Raw genomic sequence first — 17302 nt, 5'->3', positions numbered from 1 at the left:
TGTTTGTACCTTTCCCATCAGGAAATCAGTATCGTCAGTATCATCAGTATTTTCCCAAGCAGTGAAGTGTCAAGGGTACAAAAGCAGTATGTTTGACGGTACCGCACCGGTTACAATAAATACTCTACGAGGACCACAAGATGTCATATGATTCATTCATTCATTCATTCATTCATTTTCTACCGCTTATCCTCACAGGGGTTGCGGGGGGTGCTGGAGCCTATCCCAGCTGTCTTCAGGCGAGAGGCGGGGTACACCCTGGACCGGTCGCCAGCCGATCACAGGGCACATATAGACAAACAACCATTCACACTCACATTGATACCTATGGACAATTAACCTAGCATGTTTTTGGAATGTGGGAGGAAACCGGAGTACCCGGAGAAAGCCCACGCATGCACAGGGAGAACATGCAAACTCCACACAGAGATGGCCGAGGGTGGAATTGAACCCTGGTCTCCTAGCTGTGACGTCTGCGCGCTAACCACTCGTCCGCCGTGCGGCCATGTGTCATATGATGAAAATGTGAAAAGATTTCTCATTCTCGTGGGCACTAGGATAATAAATTAAAGAATTAATCACACAATATACATATATGAAAAGAAAAATAATGTTTCCCACCTACATATATTGCCATGTGCATGCATATCTATTTTCCTGGTCGCTTCCAAACGGGCAGGTAGAGGTTTCACTCTTTCACTTTCACTTTCAGCACCAGGGTGCATTTGCTCCATAGAACAACAGCAGGAGCGGAGTGAGCCCATTTGTCAGTCATACAGTCTCTTTGTCCCAATGGGTAGAAGCGGGGCCGGTAGCATACACACAGAATGCAGACAAGTGTAAAGTAATAGTAGACTGCAATATATTGTGATATTCTTTATATTGTTTATTGTATTTTTCTTAAAAGTCATGTTAAAATCTCTTCCCGTCTCATAGACCCAATCGTCTAGTCTTGTGACATATGATGCGTTTGTGAAGTCTATGAATCATAAAATCATTCTGACCTAATCTAGCCGTGGTATTGGGGTCGGATGTGAGCAGCACAGTGATTGTTTTGGTCACATACCTAAGTGGAGCACTTTTGTAAAACTGGTGGACTCTTGAAACTGACAACACACAAGAGTTACAAACAACATGCGAACCAATCAATAAAACACTCATGAGTGCAGGGATGCGGTGTCCATAGCTACCCAGCAAGTCCAACACACACCACATGAAAGAATGTATGCACCTATGCAGGGTCAATAACTACAAATCAGAATATTCCATCATGTCATCATACATAAAATGTCACCAAAAATGCTCCCACCTTTATACTTCTCTCTGACGCTTTCATAAGCCTGAATGAAGTCCTGCTCCTCAGCGTCTGGAGGCAGGTATGCGGGTTCATACATGGCCATGCCAGTACTCACACCCTATTCGCCTCTGTTTTTTCCTCCAAATCTGCTTCTTCCTCTTACTTTCAGTTAGTTCTTCTCAGAGATTGTGGGGGTGTGTGAGGAAGTATGTGCTGTCCTCTGTCAGCTCTCAGCACTGTGTGAACCCTCCACAGCTGCCAACTTCATTCCAGGACCCGGCTTTACACACCTCCCAAACACACAAGCCTCACAAAAACTAATATAAATGTCCGGCCCCTCCTCTTAAAGAGACACGGACAATAACAGCAGGCACTCACTCTGCCGTAAGGCTTGCAGAGTAGCAGGAGCAGAGTTCAAGTACCACCCTCTCTGGTAACACTTAACAGAACTGGAATGTCACGTCACGGCATGCTTATGATGTAGCTACACCTGCAAAACCGAACTAGATCCAATATGATATGGACCGAAACTCACATCCATATATATTACAGTAGGATGAATATCAATTGTAAACAACGGAGCAAGCGGCAAGCTCCCAACAGAACAAGATGAACATCCATAGCTGCACATTTGCTTAAGGGGTCGGTATGGCACTATTAAACACTAAAAACACCACAGAAGATACAGTGCTGCCATAACTAGCTTGCACTCGGACGGCGCCATCTTGAAACATCAAATCCAGCTTATATCGATATGAACAACATGCTTGTTTTTGATATCGTGTTTAAAAGAAAAATCAATATTTTTAAAATACACTTTAATGGAAAAAAAAACATGATGTGCCAAAATTGTGCATAACCACCTGCACACAAGAGTGGACTTGCACATGAGCTATGTTCCATAGTTGATCAATGCACCAAAACTTAGTACTAAAATAAACCTACACGTGTTACATTATGTCATCCATCCATTTTCTATACCGTTTATCCTTACTTGGCTGGCGGGTATACCGAGCCTATCCCAGCTGTCTTCGGGTGAGAGGCGGGGTACACCCTGGACTGGTGGCCAGCCAATCACAGATCACATATAAACAAACAACCATTCACACTCACATTCATACCTATGGACAATTTGGAGTCACTAATTAATGTAATAAGATAAAATTCTGAAAATTCACAGACAATATCCAACTCAATAACTTTGTCACACAACACATCTACTTAGCAAATAAAGATAAAGTCTTCAGATGCAATGTCCTACTATATTCTTGTGAAAACACATCCACAATGTCGTGTTTGGATTGTGTTATACTCGCAAAACCTGAAATTCAAATGTTGACAAGCATGTTTAAAGCATGTCTGACCCACAATAAAACAGTGGACAGTGCTCGTCCTAAAAAGTCTCCGCTATACGTTCATTAAATCCCTGTAACAGACTACAAGGTTTCTTTTTACACAGGTATTTTATTGCATTCCCCAGCTGTCAACTTGTGTGTTTGCTCATTAAACAGTCCTAAAAGCCAAGGTACACATGTTTACCTGTGTTTAATACGTAACTTAAATTCAGCTGCAGGTTTTCTCAAATGTCACATTTTTTAAGCATGGTGAAGGACTAAAACATATACAGTAGCTCACTGCTGATGAAAAAAAGCCAGGAGGAAACTAAAGAAAACATTTGGCACACAGACAGTGCATACTGTAAGTAAAACACGCAATGATTTAACTCGGTAAATTTAAACGGGACCTATTATGCTCACCAATCATTCAAATTGTGACAAATATATACATTTATTTGTTCAATATGTTAATCTTGTAAACCACTATACTTCTGATACTAAAATAGTGTAATTTTGAACCAAAGAGGGTTAATACAGCATATTCATTTTTAATTAATTTCATTTCCAATTACCAATACACTGATGGTTGTCAACAGATTTGTTTAGTGTTAGATTTAATTGGTGTGAACAAGTAAACACTATGCATATGCACATTTTTCTTTACAATAATATGTCTTTTAACTCTTTTCATTTTCATTCCTGCTTCTATTTTATAGTGATTCAACCAACTGTCAAGAAGATTATCATAATAATGCTGCAATGCTGATATAATAGCACATCTGATAGCCAGGCATTAAAAAGGTAACAGGCCATAAGTCTCTCAGTCTCGCATCTGGAAGTCCCCATGCCAATTTTCCACACTGTGTCATAAACTGATTTCTCATGTAAAAAGGGAACTGGAAAGGTCACTGCTGTAAAGAACAGATGAAATCAAGACATTTTGTCTTCACTGGGCATAAATTATATTGTCTTAGTGCACTGTAACACCATCAGTACAATGGCTACTCTATATGGCCATTGCAATTTGAAGTGAGCGTGTACAGTGAGACACATTTTCCAGAGGATGTGGTGGTTTTGCTTTCAGTCTGCAGACCACTTGACATAAAGCGCCACCTACTGGCCATAAACGTTATTTGTGTGTGGAACATAATAGCAGCTCAGTTGTCTGCACAGACCTTGATCTTTAGTAGAAAAGGCCAAGCTCGTTTCCTCTTCTTCAACTGAAGGTGATCCAAGAACAAGTAGCCTGCACGACGATGAATAAAACAAACAATAGACAGAGAAATGTGTTTCCATGAGACATTTCTCTATCCAAGGGGATGGAGCTATACAGACAGAGATCCTTTCATTGCTCATTCACATTTCCAGTCCAAAAAAGCAAAAGTGAGAAATAGACTGCTTTGTGCTAAAATGCCAATGTATGAATGCTATCTTTCAATAAGCATTCTTGGTTGTATCGTTACTAAATCGGCCTGAGGCAAGGATGATACAATATTTGATACTGAGATGAGATTTGATATCAAGTATTTCTGGCCAATTAGCATTATGTAACTAAATGTTTTATTTTATCATTTTTTAACTCAAGCAATTTTTTTTTTCATAATTAAGTGGTTTATGCTGAAATCGTCTACATCTGCCATGCTGGTTATCATCAATAACAACAGTTCATCATCCGCAACTGTACACTGTGGCCAAAGATTAGCTGCATGCAGTAAGAGGTTCACTCCAAAACAAAATCCAAGCCTCACCCATGTGTTGCGGACACTGCCTGACCTCAGCTGATGGGAAATCAGAAGAAGACAGCACAGGATGTGCATGCTTATTGTAGGTAACAAAGTTATGCACACTTCCTCTTGGCTGAGCAGGAATGCAGCGTTCCAAAACAAACTTCAAAGACTCATTGTCCTAAATCGTGTAATGTGTTAAACTTATGCACAAAAAGCAGAGTGATATTATGGTGGGCTTTTCAGTGAATTGCCAATTGTTTATATTCATATTATTTAAAAAAAAAAAAAAGAAAGAAAAACACTCATTCTGTATACAGTATATGCATGGTCTAAAAGTAAATGGCGACATAGGGTGCATTCAGTGACTGTCTGTTTCTTTAAGATAGGCGCCAGTTCACAGTGACCCTGAACAGGATAAGGGATGCAGAGAATGGATGAACCGATGGATTACAAACAACCCCTATCTGTCAAAGATCATATCAGGTTGCAATTTGTTACGTGATGCTCTATTGGGTGAAACTTGACCTTTTTAAGATCAAATTTCTGTCACTGATGAACATGTGATCATTTTTAAGCCTTGGCAAATATATATGGTCCAGTTGTTCTTCTTTAATTATGACTGTGTTAAATGACTTTTCCAATGTATTCTTAATGTCAAAATATATAATATGTGTAAACAACACAAACTTGTTCAATTCATGATCTTTCTTGACTCTTTCGTGTCATGAAAGATGTAAATGCAGTGTATATAACGCCTGCAAACCTTTATGTTATACCCTGCTCTCACTTAGCATAAATAATACTGTCTCCAGCAGTACGATAGTCGGCTTGGGCATGGTCTGAGTCTATTGTTTGAGCTGTGCAAGGAATACCAAGGCCAAGTGTCCCTCTGTGCTTTCTTTGTCTAAATTTAAATTATGTATCCTGTTTGGATGGAAAAATATAGTATATTATGTGTCTGCAGGGGGGTGTTTGGCAGGTATGTCAAAAACAAAGCTGTTTACTTCACTTATACTATAACTTCCAAGGTTAAATAATCTGTTGTGGCATTTAAAGCAGCTCTTAGTAACAAAAGTTGTCAAAACATTATCTCATCCAGCCAAATACCTTGATAGAAGGTATGCTATCTACTATATAACCAAATACAACAAACACATTTATGGCATGAAGTATTGTTGTGACAAATCAAAGTAACTCCAACTGTCAGTTTTGAAAGTCAGTTTACCTGCAATGCGGATTATAGCCCTCTCTGCCGGGTCCAGGACTTCCCCCGACGTTGACTTGGAGCGTTTGGCCCGTTGGTGTTTGGACAGATTCCAGGGCAGTGTGTCACCTGGACTAGGGACACTGCTTGCCTTTCCATCGCCCTTCTCCAGTGGGATTCGATCTCTTCGTCTGTCCTTCCAGGTGGCCATAATCCACCCACAGGAACGATTAAAAGTAGCAAGTCGACGCTGCTGCATGTATAAGCACAGACAGGAACCACAGACACATGTCAAAGTTTGAAAGCGAACAAAATGAAGTTATTTGTGAATGGTTATTTGTGAATAACTTAGGGATGGGAAATTGGCCGCAAAATCCATACTGTGATATAGATGTACATTGTAGCCTCAATGTCACTGTATATTCGTTGGCATGTAAATTATAATACAAGGGTCTACAAACTGTGGCATGTGATCCATTCTTTTTTAACTGACCCCTGTCAGTCAAAAATATAACAGACTATGGCCCACATACAGTGTATGTACCTAGTAACTGTTTTGTACCTCTTAGTTTAAACACTAGGTGAAGCTAATGTCTTGAACAAGTCAGTGTCCAAAAACAGCGAATTCTCAAAGCTAATCAGAAATAGCAACACCGCAGTGGATGAGTGGTGAGCAGAATCCTCCCAGATCCAAAAAACATGCATGTTAGGTTGATTGACAACTCCAAATTGTCCATAGGTATGAATGTAAGCGTTAATGGTTGTTTGTCTATATGTGCCCTGCAATTGGCAATTGGCGACCTGTCCAGGGTGTAACCCACCTCTCACCTGAAGTCAGCTGGGATAGGCTCTAGCATACTCCCGCAAAAAGTGCAGATAAGCGGGAAAATCTAGCCAAATCTCATCAAAAAGAGTGACTGCAAAATAAAAACTGCAAATGATAATTGCTCTGCTATACAGTAATCATGCAACCAAGATGCTGCAGAGCCCAGGAGACCTTGGACTGATAGGACAAGAGTAAAAGATCTAAATGACTTTGACAGAGGAGATAGTTGTTGATCTCAAACACATGAAATAATCATCTCAGAAACCAGGAAAGAGCTGCCGGTGTGCTATATGTGGTCAATAACATCTATTGGATGAGGTAAATGGCTACACTGTTTAATGCTGCAACCGTGAAATAAGCAAGGAAAATGATAACGATTGTGGATGTGAATTCAAGAGATGATCAGTTCATCTGAGACAGCAAACACACTGGCAGTGATATTACTGCAAGGTTGCAACACAAACAACTTCCATATTATCCACCAGTGGCACGATTGCTGGAGCAGCATTTCACGAGCATTGTTTCTGTGTTTGCTGACAAAGGAGGACACACCAATTCATCATGAAATTTAGCAGTGCTGCTTCACAGCAAGAAGATTCTGGATTTGACTCACAGCTTAGACCATTCTGTGCTGAGTCTGCATATTGCTAGTGCAGGGAGTCATGTATCAAATGTGTTTATTTTTCCACTTATACTATAGCTTATAAGGTAAATTATAAGCAGCACTGAGTAAAATCAAACCTGCACAGAAAACCTGTTTATGACCTTCTAAAAACATTAGAGCACTGTAGAGATGAAACAACACCCCTATAGTCAGCATTATACTCCTATTGTCTGGCATACATATTACAGAATTGGCACGTATTCCAGATGTATTTCTTTGGATTTCAGGCTCCCCGCGAAAATAGTTTGGTTTGATTTATTCAAAAGCTATTAGCAACACCGCTCCATGTATGCACACTCTATAATGCTACACAGACAAGCGTTTGTGGTCCATGACTTACACAAAATAAACACAGTTAGGACACTGATCGATTGTTACTTACTGCTTGCTCTTCTGTGTATCTGGCCTACAGCTACGCCAGCTAAGGAAGCCAGCTACTCTGTGACATCACAAAGGAACAGTTTTGCAATTTTTGAGCCATCCCAAACTTCTTTCATGGCTCTCTTCCAAATGTGCAAAGCTCATTATCTGAAACTTTGGCATGGTTTAACACAAAAACATTATAACTACATTTCTAGGTCAGAAAGGTGGAAAAAGCATAATAGTTGCCCTTTAAGTCAGCCATCCAACCAGAAATTGGTTTAGGGAACGAAGTCGGGGGTAATCACAGTTGAGGCACTACACTGCCGATGGGGAAGTCATTCAACTTAATGTCAAAAAATGTCAGAACTATGCCTTTAACGCAACGTTTATACTGTATATACACATCTCTTCTTCAGTGTATGCACAGCTCCAAATGACGGCTGCTCACAGTAAATAAACATTATCACCTCATGTAATTGTGCAAGTGGTGATATTGTTGATGTTTACAGAATGTAATGCCCCCTCAGGGAAATAAATAGAGGCTGCATTCTCCCACATCTACTACAATGGTGCACCTGCAGCATCCCGATAACACCAAATACTGTATAACATGGCTCAATAAAGCAAGTTCCATTTGCAATGTTTGATCTGTAGACGAGAATCCTTAGTGTTAGTCTTACCATTGAGAACACGCACCGTCTTACCTTGTTGTGTTGCTTAGTCAGCAACTCCCGCCACAGACGCTCACCTGCATCGTCTTTGCAGTATTTCTGCAGGTCAGCGACAATCGCCGAAAGCTTTACAGCATGTAAACCAGCAACGTTAAACTGGCCACTCCTTCATATCCTGACTTATAAAGACGTAGAGGCTGTACGAGACAAGAGGCTGTTCGCCCTTCCTCATCACACAACATCTTTCTACGACGGTGATCAACATTCCACGATTAGTGTTCAATCATGTCTTGGATTTAAACTGGCATCAAAACCTGACATATTGTCCTTCTCGTCTTCTTCGCTGCACAGGTAAAAATAACGCAGGCTCTTATGGCGGGATACGGAAGCCGTGGACCGATCGGGGATCACTGATCGAGTGCATTGAACGCCATATGTCTCGGTGCTCGATTGGTTTACCTGATTGTGTGGGTGGGTGATACTGCAAATATTATTTATTACTTGAAATTGAATTAGTTAATTAATTTGTTGTCCAATCATGATAAAAGACAGGACGAATATTGTTTTAAAAAACGTGTCAACAATAATATACTGTATATAATACAACCAAATAAGAGAGTGTAACAATATCAACATATTTAAAAATGATTCCCTTGTATTACATAAAGCTGTAAAATAAAGCCAATAGTACAAAATAAGTCAACAAAAGCAAAAACTACCATAAGCTCTCATCCAAATCCTTTGACTTTTTGACCTCCCTGTGACAAGAATTGATTCCCTTTGTGTGTAATCAATATAACGAATACCAACCATGTAAAAACATATACAACATAAAAAAACACAGCTATATTATAAAAATAATCATAGCAGAGAAGTGAAGTGTCAATCCAATTCTTGGTAACTGTACTGTACTACTAATATTAGGCTCTGTCAATCACTAATTCTGATGAACATGTGTCTAAAAAGATGTGAGGGCTTTTTGCCAGGGATAAGGATGGAATAAATGTATTATTTATTAATTAATCAATTAATTAATTAGTTTAAGCCTGGATTAAAGCTACAGGAAAGAGTCATGTGGTGATAAAACAATGGATAGTGTAAATTTCTGGACAGTAAAAAGAAACACCTCAGAAGCAAATGCTGTCAAAGATTCCATGACCAACACCGCCCTCTAGTGGACAAACTTATGACAAACTTATCAAACTAAATGTGTGAAGCTAAGCTAACATATGTTCCAATCCACCTTAAGATAAATGAAATAAAATAATGATGTAAATCTATAAAATTATGCTTGTTACGTTCAATCTTTTTTTGATGTATGATTTATATCAATAATACCTGGAAAGACTAAATAAAAGCTTCTCCTCAACGACTCACATCTGCACCAGACTACATCATGGATGATTATGGACAATCAGAGATTAGATCACTGTTACATGCCAATACATATCAACAATATGATACAGATCAATCATTTCAATATGAATCACCAAACCCACATGCATGCAGCATTTTCAAAATGCACACCCACCCACACATGCTCCTTCACCCACGTGTTCACACACACATAAGTTGGCTGCAAAACCACATACAGTCCACACACAAGAGCAGTCGTTCACCATAAACCGCATTCGTACAGCCTACCTCAACATTAATGGTGCAGACCCAGACACCGCATGCCAGTGCACCTCGCTCCATGAGCCACAGGCCGCAGCAGTCGACGAAGAAACAGATGGGTACCAGCTGTTTGGATGCGAGCCCTGGGCACACTGCTACTGTATTGCACCATTCACACATGTGCATGAACACACACTCATTCAGGTTGTTTAAAACTTCAACTTTAGTGTTTTTTTTTTTACATTTAATCATTCAATATGTCACTTTATTCAAATTTGGCACACATCTCAATAATGATCAGTTAAAATATTGATAGTTAAATGTCACATTGAGCTCTTGGGGACTGTTCCTTTTCATGACTTTTGGTGATGGATGTGGCTGTTTTCACTCTATTAATATTTCTGTTGCCAAGTTGCTGATGTGTGCAGTGCTTTGCTTGATTTAAATTTTGGGGAAGGGGGGGTCATATAACAGAAGCTTGTCTATGGCCACTGACAAGGGCAAAACACTTTGACAAACAACAAAACAAATTACAAGGGGAATATCATACCCAATCTCGGACATCCGGGAAGTTATTGTGATTCGACCAATCTGGTAAAGGCATCTGGCAAATTGCATTTCCATTTTTTCAGTAACACTTAAACATACTATACAAACACAACCTGATGCAAATAGCTGCTTCCCATTACGTGCATGCTAAACTGTCTTTTTGTAGCTGTTTTTATATCTTTAAAACACAGAATAGAGAAAGGCTCACATAAGGATTGTGGATGATGCATGGCAAAATAACAAAATAATAAAGTGCAGTTTTCCTTGAATTGTCCTGAGGTTGTGTAATTCCCAGTCACTGGTGAGTGGTTAGTTACTGCCTCCACAAGAGAGTGCTGCTATACCATCGAACCAAAAAGGCGTCAGCACCCAGGCAGAAGGACAGTGGGGAAAAACAAGCTCACATCCTTATCGTCACATTGCTAAACTGTAGTAATGTTTCAGGAATTGTCCTAAAAATAATACATTTATTGAGTACAAATAATGTATATTGTTATTGCTTCATGCCAGCGACATTTAGTGCAGAAAGAACAATTAAGTGCATTTTCACTAGAAGGTAGAAATACAATTAAATCTAATCATCATTTCGGTGCACTGTATATACAAGGGGACATTTTTCGTAATTGTGTATTTGTGGAATTGGAGGCTTTGAATAGCTGTGTGAGAAAAGAGGATATGACCATGATTAAAGTGTTCACTCCAGCAAAGGTGGTAACTGAGATCACAAACACTCACCTTTTCATGTCAGCCTTTTAATCAGGCATTTGTGTTTATTCTGAGCACCAAGTCATCAAAAAGTAGCATCCACTCAAGATTGTTTAGAATCGCCTCACTGCCACAAAGTCTTTGGTAGCATTAGAGAGGATGTTAACTATACAAATATTCACAGTACAGTATGTAGTACAAACATGTTGTGTATAGAAGCAAACGTCACCACAAGCTCTCAGGAAAACCTCCAGATAGATTTTTAAAAGAACTGGCTCAAGATTACATTCTTTTCAACCAAAGAAATATAAGAACAACACCATCGGCGAGCATATGTTATCAATGGTGGTTTTATATAACAGATTATAAGAAAAAATTTTTTACAGTTATGAGGTAAACTGCATAAAAATTGTCTCTCTTTGTTTGGCCTGTATAAATAACTGTCGTTCATAGCTGTCTGGTGGTCACGTACATGTCATACGCCGTAAATACACAAAAGCAGAGTCAGAGGGGCTGATTTGCAGTCATACTGTTGCTAAGTTGTTGTCTTCACCACAAATTTCATAACTTCAATCTATCACGGTTTTTCAAAAATATATTCATTAATAAATCAGCCTATTATTAACTCATTATCACAACAGGTACAGCAATCTTGAATAAAAAAGTCCTGAAAACACTGCAGGCTGTAACCCACGGCTGCTCAAACTCAACTTTGAACACCCAAGGTCACTTTCTGTCTGCCACTCTCCTCCCTTAGAGAACACATTTATAGCATGAGTCTTATTTATGTCTTAAATGGCATATTTACTCTTATTATATCTACAGAATTAGACAATATGAGTGTAAAAGTAATTATAGGGTTGTTATTTCAAATCTAGAGGGCTCTAATAATGTTCCAAACTATATTTACAACATTGTAAATAGTTTTTTTATGATCTACATGTGAAAATATTCAATTTATAAATAGGGAACGCAACTGCATAACTTCACTTATCACTGCCTTATCATATGGAAACAATTAACCGCAATGATAGCTAGCATCCATCCATCCATTTTCTATGCCCCTTATCCACACTAGGCTGGACACCCTAGGCTGAATCCTCGGTTTCTTTCAGTTGTTGTCAGGTCCTCGTTTCATCGGTTCTATTCATTCATTGTCATCATTCCTTGAGTCTTGCTTCATTAAGTGTCCCATGAGTAAAATTGTAGTGTTGTGTAGTGTTTTTTTTATTGATCATTTCTTTTGTCTCCAGCTACTTATTTTCATTTTTTGGTCCACATTCCAACATTTCCACCACAAAACACATAAATATTCAATTCTATCCCAAACTATTTGGTGTTTTGATGATAGCACAGTCAAAATGATGTGAATCATTTTTATGTTCTGCATGGAAGCGTGAATATTTTTAATGTATTTTTTTATGATTGTATTATTAAGAATAAGTCACCAGTAAGTTTCTTTTTCTCTTCTTTAAGGTCAAATGGTACAAAGCTTGAGAAAAAAGATGACTACAAAATAACAAGAAGACCAAATCTGAGCCATGATAAAGTATATACAGCCGCATGCATTCCTGTAAATGTCTGTATTATTAAATTCTCTCAGCATTATAACCAGAATGAGCAGAAATATAGCATGACCATGATAACATCCAAGTAGAAATGTCATTATTTTGACAACAATGGATTGACATGTCCGACCACATAACTATTTGGTTACATTTTCTATACTGATTGAGCCTTTGGCCTATGTGAACACAAACCTGACCAAATGGAAAATAAAAAGTATATTTTGCATGCCAAGGTTCTTTAAGGATGTGCATGTTTTGATGTGAATGCACCCTTAAGTCTTAAGTCCCTTAAGTGAAATTAGAATTGGATCACTTTGGGCCATAGAGGATTGACAGAAAATATGTTGACAAAAATGATAAGAACACCACTACCGGCCAGCATATGTTACTAATAGTAGTTTAATAGAATAGACTGCACAAAACAGTCTAGATTTTAACACTGCAAAAAAGTGTTAGGAAGTCAAGTATAAGCTATAGCCTGATTGCACTACAGTATATGTTGATTGACAGCCCTATTAGTGCTTTTAATTCTTCCTACTTAACTAAATTCATTATTTGGAATGACATTTTTTAAATTCATACGTATTGGCAGGTCAGCACGCAGGCCTCACAGCTAGGAGACCAGAGTTCAATTCCACCCTCGGCCATCTCTGTGTGGAGTTTGCATGTTCTCCCCGTGCATGCGTGGGTTTTCTCCGGGTACTTCGGTTTCCTCCCACATTCCAAAAAAACATGCTAGGTTAATTAGACTCCAAATTGTCCATAGGTATGAATGTGAGTGTGAATGGTTGTTTGTCTAAATGTGCCCTGTGATTGGCTGGCGACCAGTCCAGGGTGTACCCCGCCTCTCGCCCGAAGGCGAGGATAAGCGGAAGTAAATGAATGAATGAATATTGGCAGGTCTGCACTAATAGTGAAAGTCCCGCCTCCCTCCCACACCCACCTTGACAGTCGGAGGATATGTGTTTTAATTAGACATGTCATCCATCTGCATCGTCAGGGACTGCAAGACGCTGCAAAAGCTAAAAGATTGAAATGGCTAAACCCTGCATATACTCTCACTGCTTTGACAGTTGCTTTATAATGACTGGAAGTGTTGAACTAAATATTGTGCTTCCTCTCTGGCTGCTTAGGTTAGGATCTGTTAAACATCTATTAGTTACCTTCAGTGTTTCCAATTCAACCCCACTTTGAATTCTTTTGACTTTGCCATTCACCCGATACAGTATATAAAAAAGGCCAATTTATCAGAATCCTTTGAAGAGTGGTCCGAGAGGATGCTCACCCAGTCCTAGCTCCAAACGTTGTGTGGCATGTTTGGCATCGTGAACGAAGGCGGCGGTTGTCAGGTAGGAAAGAGCCAGGCTAAAAGGCCACAGCAATCAGGAACATTTGGTCCGACCTTAGGCATGACTTCAATAAAATACCTCCAGTCCCACTTTTAAAAGCATTAGTGCAGGGTAAATTAAAAAGTAGAGCGCAATTAAAAGAAATCACTGTGTAAATGTTAGCATGTGGAAGTTGTTCTTTTTCCTTTCCCCCTTTTTTCCCTCCTCCACGTTGAACAAAGAATGCCCCAGAGGCAGAGCTTTGCAGCTGCTGAATATTACGGCATCCATGTGTTTTAAATAAGACCCCATTATAATCAAAGTCATAAAAAAGGCAGTGGCTCCCTTAAATGGCTCCTTCAAAACAGTTGAATTCAAGTTAACCAATATTGAGCTCAGCTTCTGTGATTATTAATCATGATTTTAATTATTTAACTATGTTAAATAATTATTTAAAATATATATCATTATGTTTTTTAAGCATTTAATCTGAAACTGACTTAACAGGTGAACAGGACCATTTGTCACAACAATGTGCTTTCCTTTTCGACTTTATTACAAAATGTGGGAAATGCCTCTGTTGGGTAAGGCAACAAACACGTTTACAGAGGATATTGATCAATCTGCTGCAGCATGCCGAGCAGCAAGGTAAGGGGCCAGTTGGAACTTTTCAAAAATTGCAACATGATTACCACACTGTGTTACCTGTTGACAATTTTACCATGGGTGCTTTTCAGATGAGGTCCAAAATTCCGTCCAAAGAGAAGAAATTCAAGCAAAAACACACTGTCAGCTGATTTATAGCATTCAAAAAACAACCTGTAGTTTTCTGAGCTCCCTCAGAGTGGATTTGAAGTTAAGTCATTTTCAAAGAAACCAGAAGACTAAACTGCGGATTCATTCTGCGGGCCATACTCATCCACAGTCTATACTGAAGCCTTTAGTTAAAAGTCACTAAGGGTGTCGCCTCACACCAGGACAGATGAGTTTCCATGGGAGGAATGAGGACGTCTGGCCAAATCCACTTTTCCACCTTATTAAAATGGATATTTCCAAGTTGTCAGAGGGTGAAGTCTAGGTTTTGCAGACACTCGCTGACAGTAGGCTTCCTTTCGCCACTGGTTCGGTATCTCCTGTGGCTCCCTGTCTTCCACTGTGCGGTATAGCGGGTTCCCAATGGGGCCTGAGCCAGTCCTGGCAAGATGCGCACTTTTCACTTAGCAGCAAACACTAATTTACTTTGACTTAAGACTGTTTTGGTCCAGCGAGGCAATTCCCCAAATGCAGTTGACAAAATATATTATTTGTTGTGTAATAGTACATGTGCACGTTAAAATAACTGTGTATAAAGGTACACGGCTTGGCATTACTCTGACCATGGGTCTGGAATTAAATGGACATTGGAAATGAATGCTGCACAACTAAATATTACCATTGCAGAACGTCTCCAAAAATGTATGGAAATCAAATATGTGTTGGTGTTTTTTTTAAACACCTTACTTGTACTTTCTATTTAGCTTCCAAGGAAATTGAGATTCCATATTTTTACATAAAAAATGTGTTATTTTAGTTCTAGAGAGAGGTTTTGTGCACAGAGCCAGCTGATCCACATACTGTAATCCCTTGTTTAGTGTGGTAAATTAGTTTCAGCCCCGAGTAAATTTCTACAAAGTAGGATTTATTGTTTAGAAATGTAATATTTTCATAATCAGAGAATAGAAAACCTGTTAGGACCTTCTAAATACAGTTTTCAACATTATTAGAGCCCTCTAGACATGATGTAACACCCCTATAGTCACTTTTACACCTGAATTACCATAAAATACAGTAGAAAATACAGTAGACATAATAAGAGTAAATAAGCTATTTAAGACGTAAATAAGACTGTGTCGTTATAAATATGTTCCCACTGGGATTTTAGTGGTGGGACAAACAGGAAGTATAGTGGGGAGTTCAGAGTGTTATGACTGTAACAGTAGTCCCTATTTTATTAGGGATTACTATGCCTGTGGTGTGATAATTCTAATCTGCAATAAAAGCTATTCCACTGATTGAGTCTGATGCTACTGTGTCGCCAACATTACAGTAACATTACATGAGTACTGCAAATAATCATGTATTTGTGTCTTCTGAATGCCTTATATTTCTATTTTGTTCATTTAGCCATTTTCATGCTTTTTCTGAAAATGCTTGTTAGGTAAAAAATATGTACAGTTTGTTTAAATATGCATAAAAAAACACATTTACATGCATATTTTTGCAGTGCAATAACCAAGCAAGTCACAACCGTGACTTGATCAACATGTAGATAACTGTATCTAGTGTGTATAATTTCTGATTCATATTTGTACTACCCCGTTTTTGCAATGCCCTTGTGTGTTTTGTACTATACTCGTGCGTGCTACTGCACTTGTGCTGTTGAAAACCTGATAAATAACATTATTATTGCTGTTCAATTGCTGCGTATATGACATCATTCACAAACTTGTGTGCTGTAATAGTGCCTGCTTTGCTTCCTGTATTACCAAGTAAAAACATTTACTGGACTAATTACATTGGATGTTATTTCTGCATTCCACATTTTGGCCACAGTCCCGGTATTGTGTCAAGACGTCTTACGATTGTGGTACCTCCTGTAAAATTCCTGGCATGTTAGCAGTTAGACAGGAGGTAGAGAAATACATTTGCCATACAAATAGATTTGACAATATCATACAAGGTTTGGGGGAGATAATGAAAACATGAGGATACTTGTGGCCCTGGATGTTGTTTCTAAGAGGCCAAATTACTGGATTAGCAGTGGGAATTTTTTTTATATAGTGGCTTTGGTAGCAATTAGGCTGTCACACATGTGGCTTTGTTAAATATAAAGTCAGTAGAGGCCTAAACTTAGGTAGGAAAGAGAGGACAGACACATAAATTGAAGTGCAAACAAGGATAAAACTTCTCAGTGACCATGACCGGTCAAAACTGGTTGATGGTTATTTGCCGACTGACTTGTTTCACAAGAGGATTGATAAGTGAAACCATGGAAACAGACAAAAAAAAAAAAAAAAGCCTGGAAAACCCAAAACACGGATCCAAAAATTGGGATTTTAACACTAACAACTATAAAAGTATCCAGTATCCATTTCACATTAGAGTAAACATAGATGAATATGTTCACCCTGATCAGATTACAATCTAGTGTAAGAAATTATACTGTAATGGATAAATAATGTGTTATAAGTTAAGTATTAGTTATAATAATAATAAATGACAAACCCACAGCATTTTTCATGATTACTTTGAGTTATACAGAGAAAGTATACAAATACTATAAACTTACTAAGCACTGTACAACACTGAAAAAACTGTAGTGTGGGGCTTTGTAATGTAAAGGAAGCAACCACCCAATCCTTATCTGTGTGTGGTGTGAGAATGCGTTTCCCAAATCACTGTGTGAA

Source organism: Doryrhamphus excisus, linkage group LG5 (assembly GCF_037039965.1).
Source record: "Doryrhamphus excisus strain RoL-2023G ecotype Guam linkage group LG5, RoL_Dexc_Guam_v1.1, whole genome shotgun sequence".
NCBI lineage: Eukaryota > Metazoa > Chordata > Actinopteri > Syngnathiformes > Syngnathidae > Doryrhamphus > Doryrhamphus excisus.
This window is presented reverse-complemented; position numbering follows the sequence as displayed.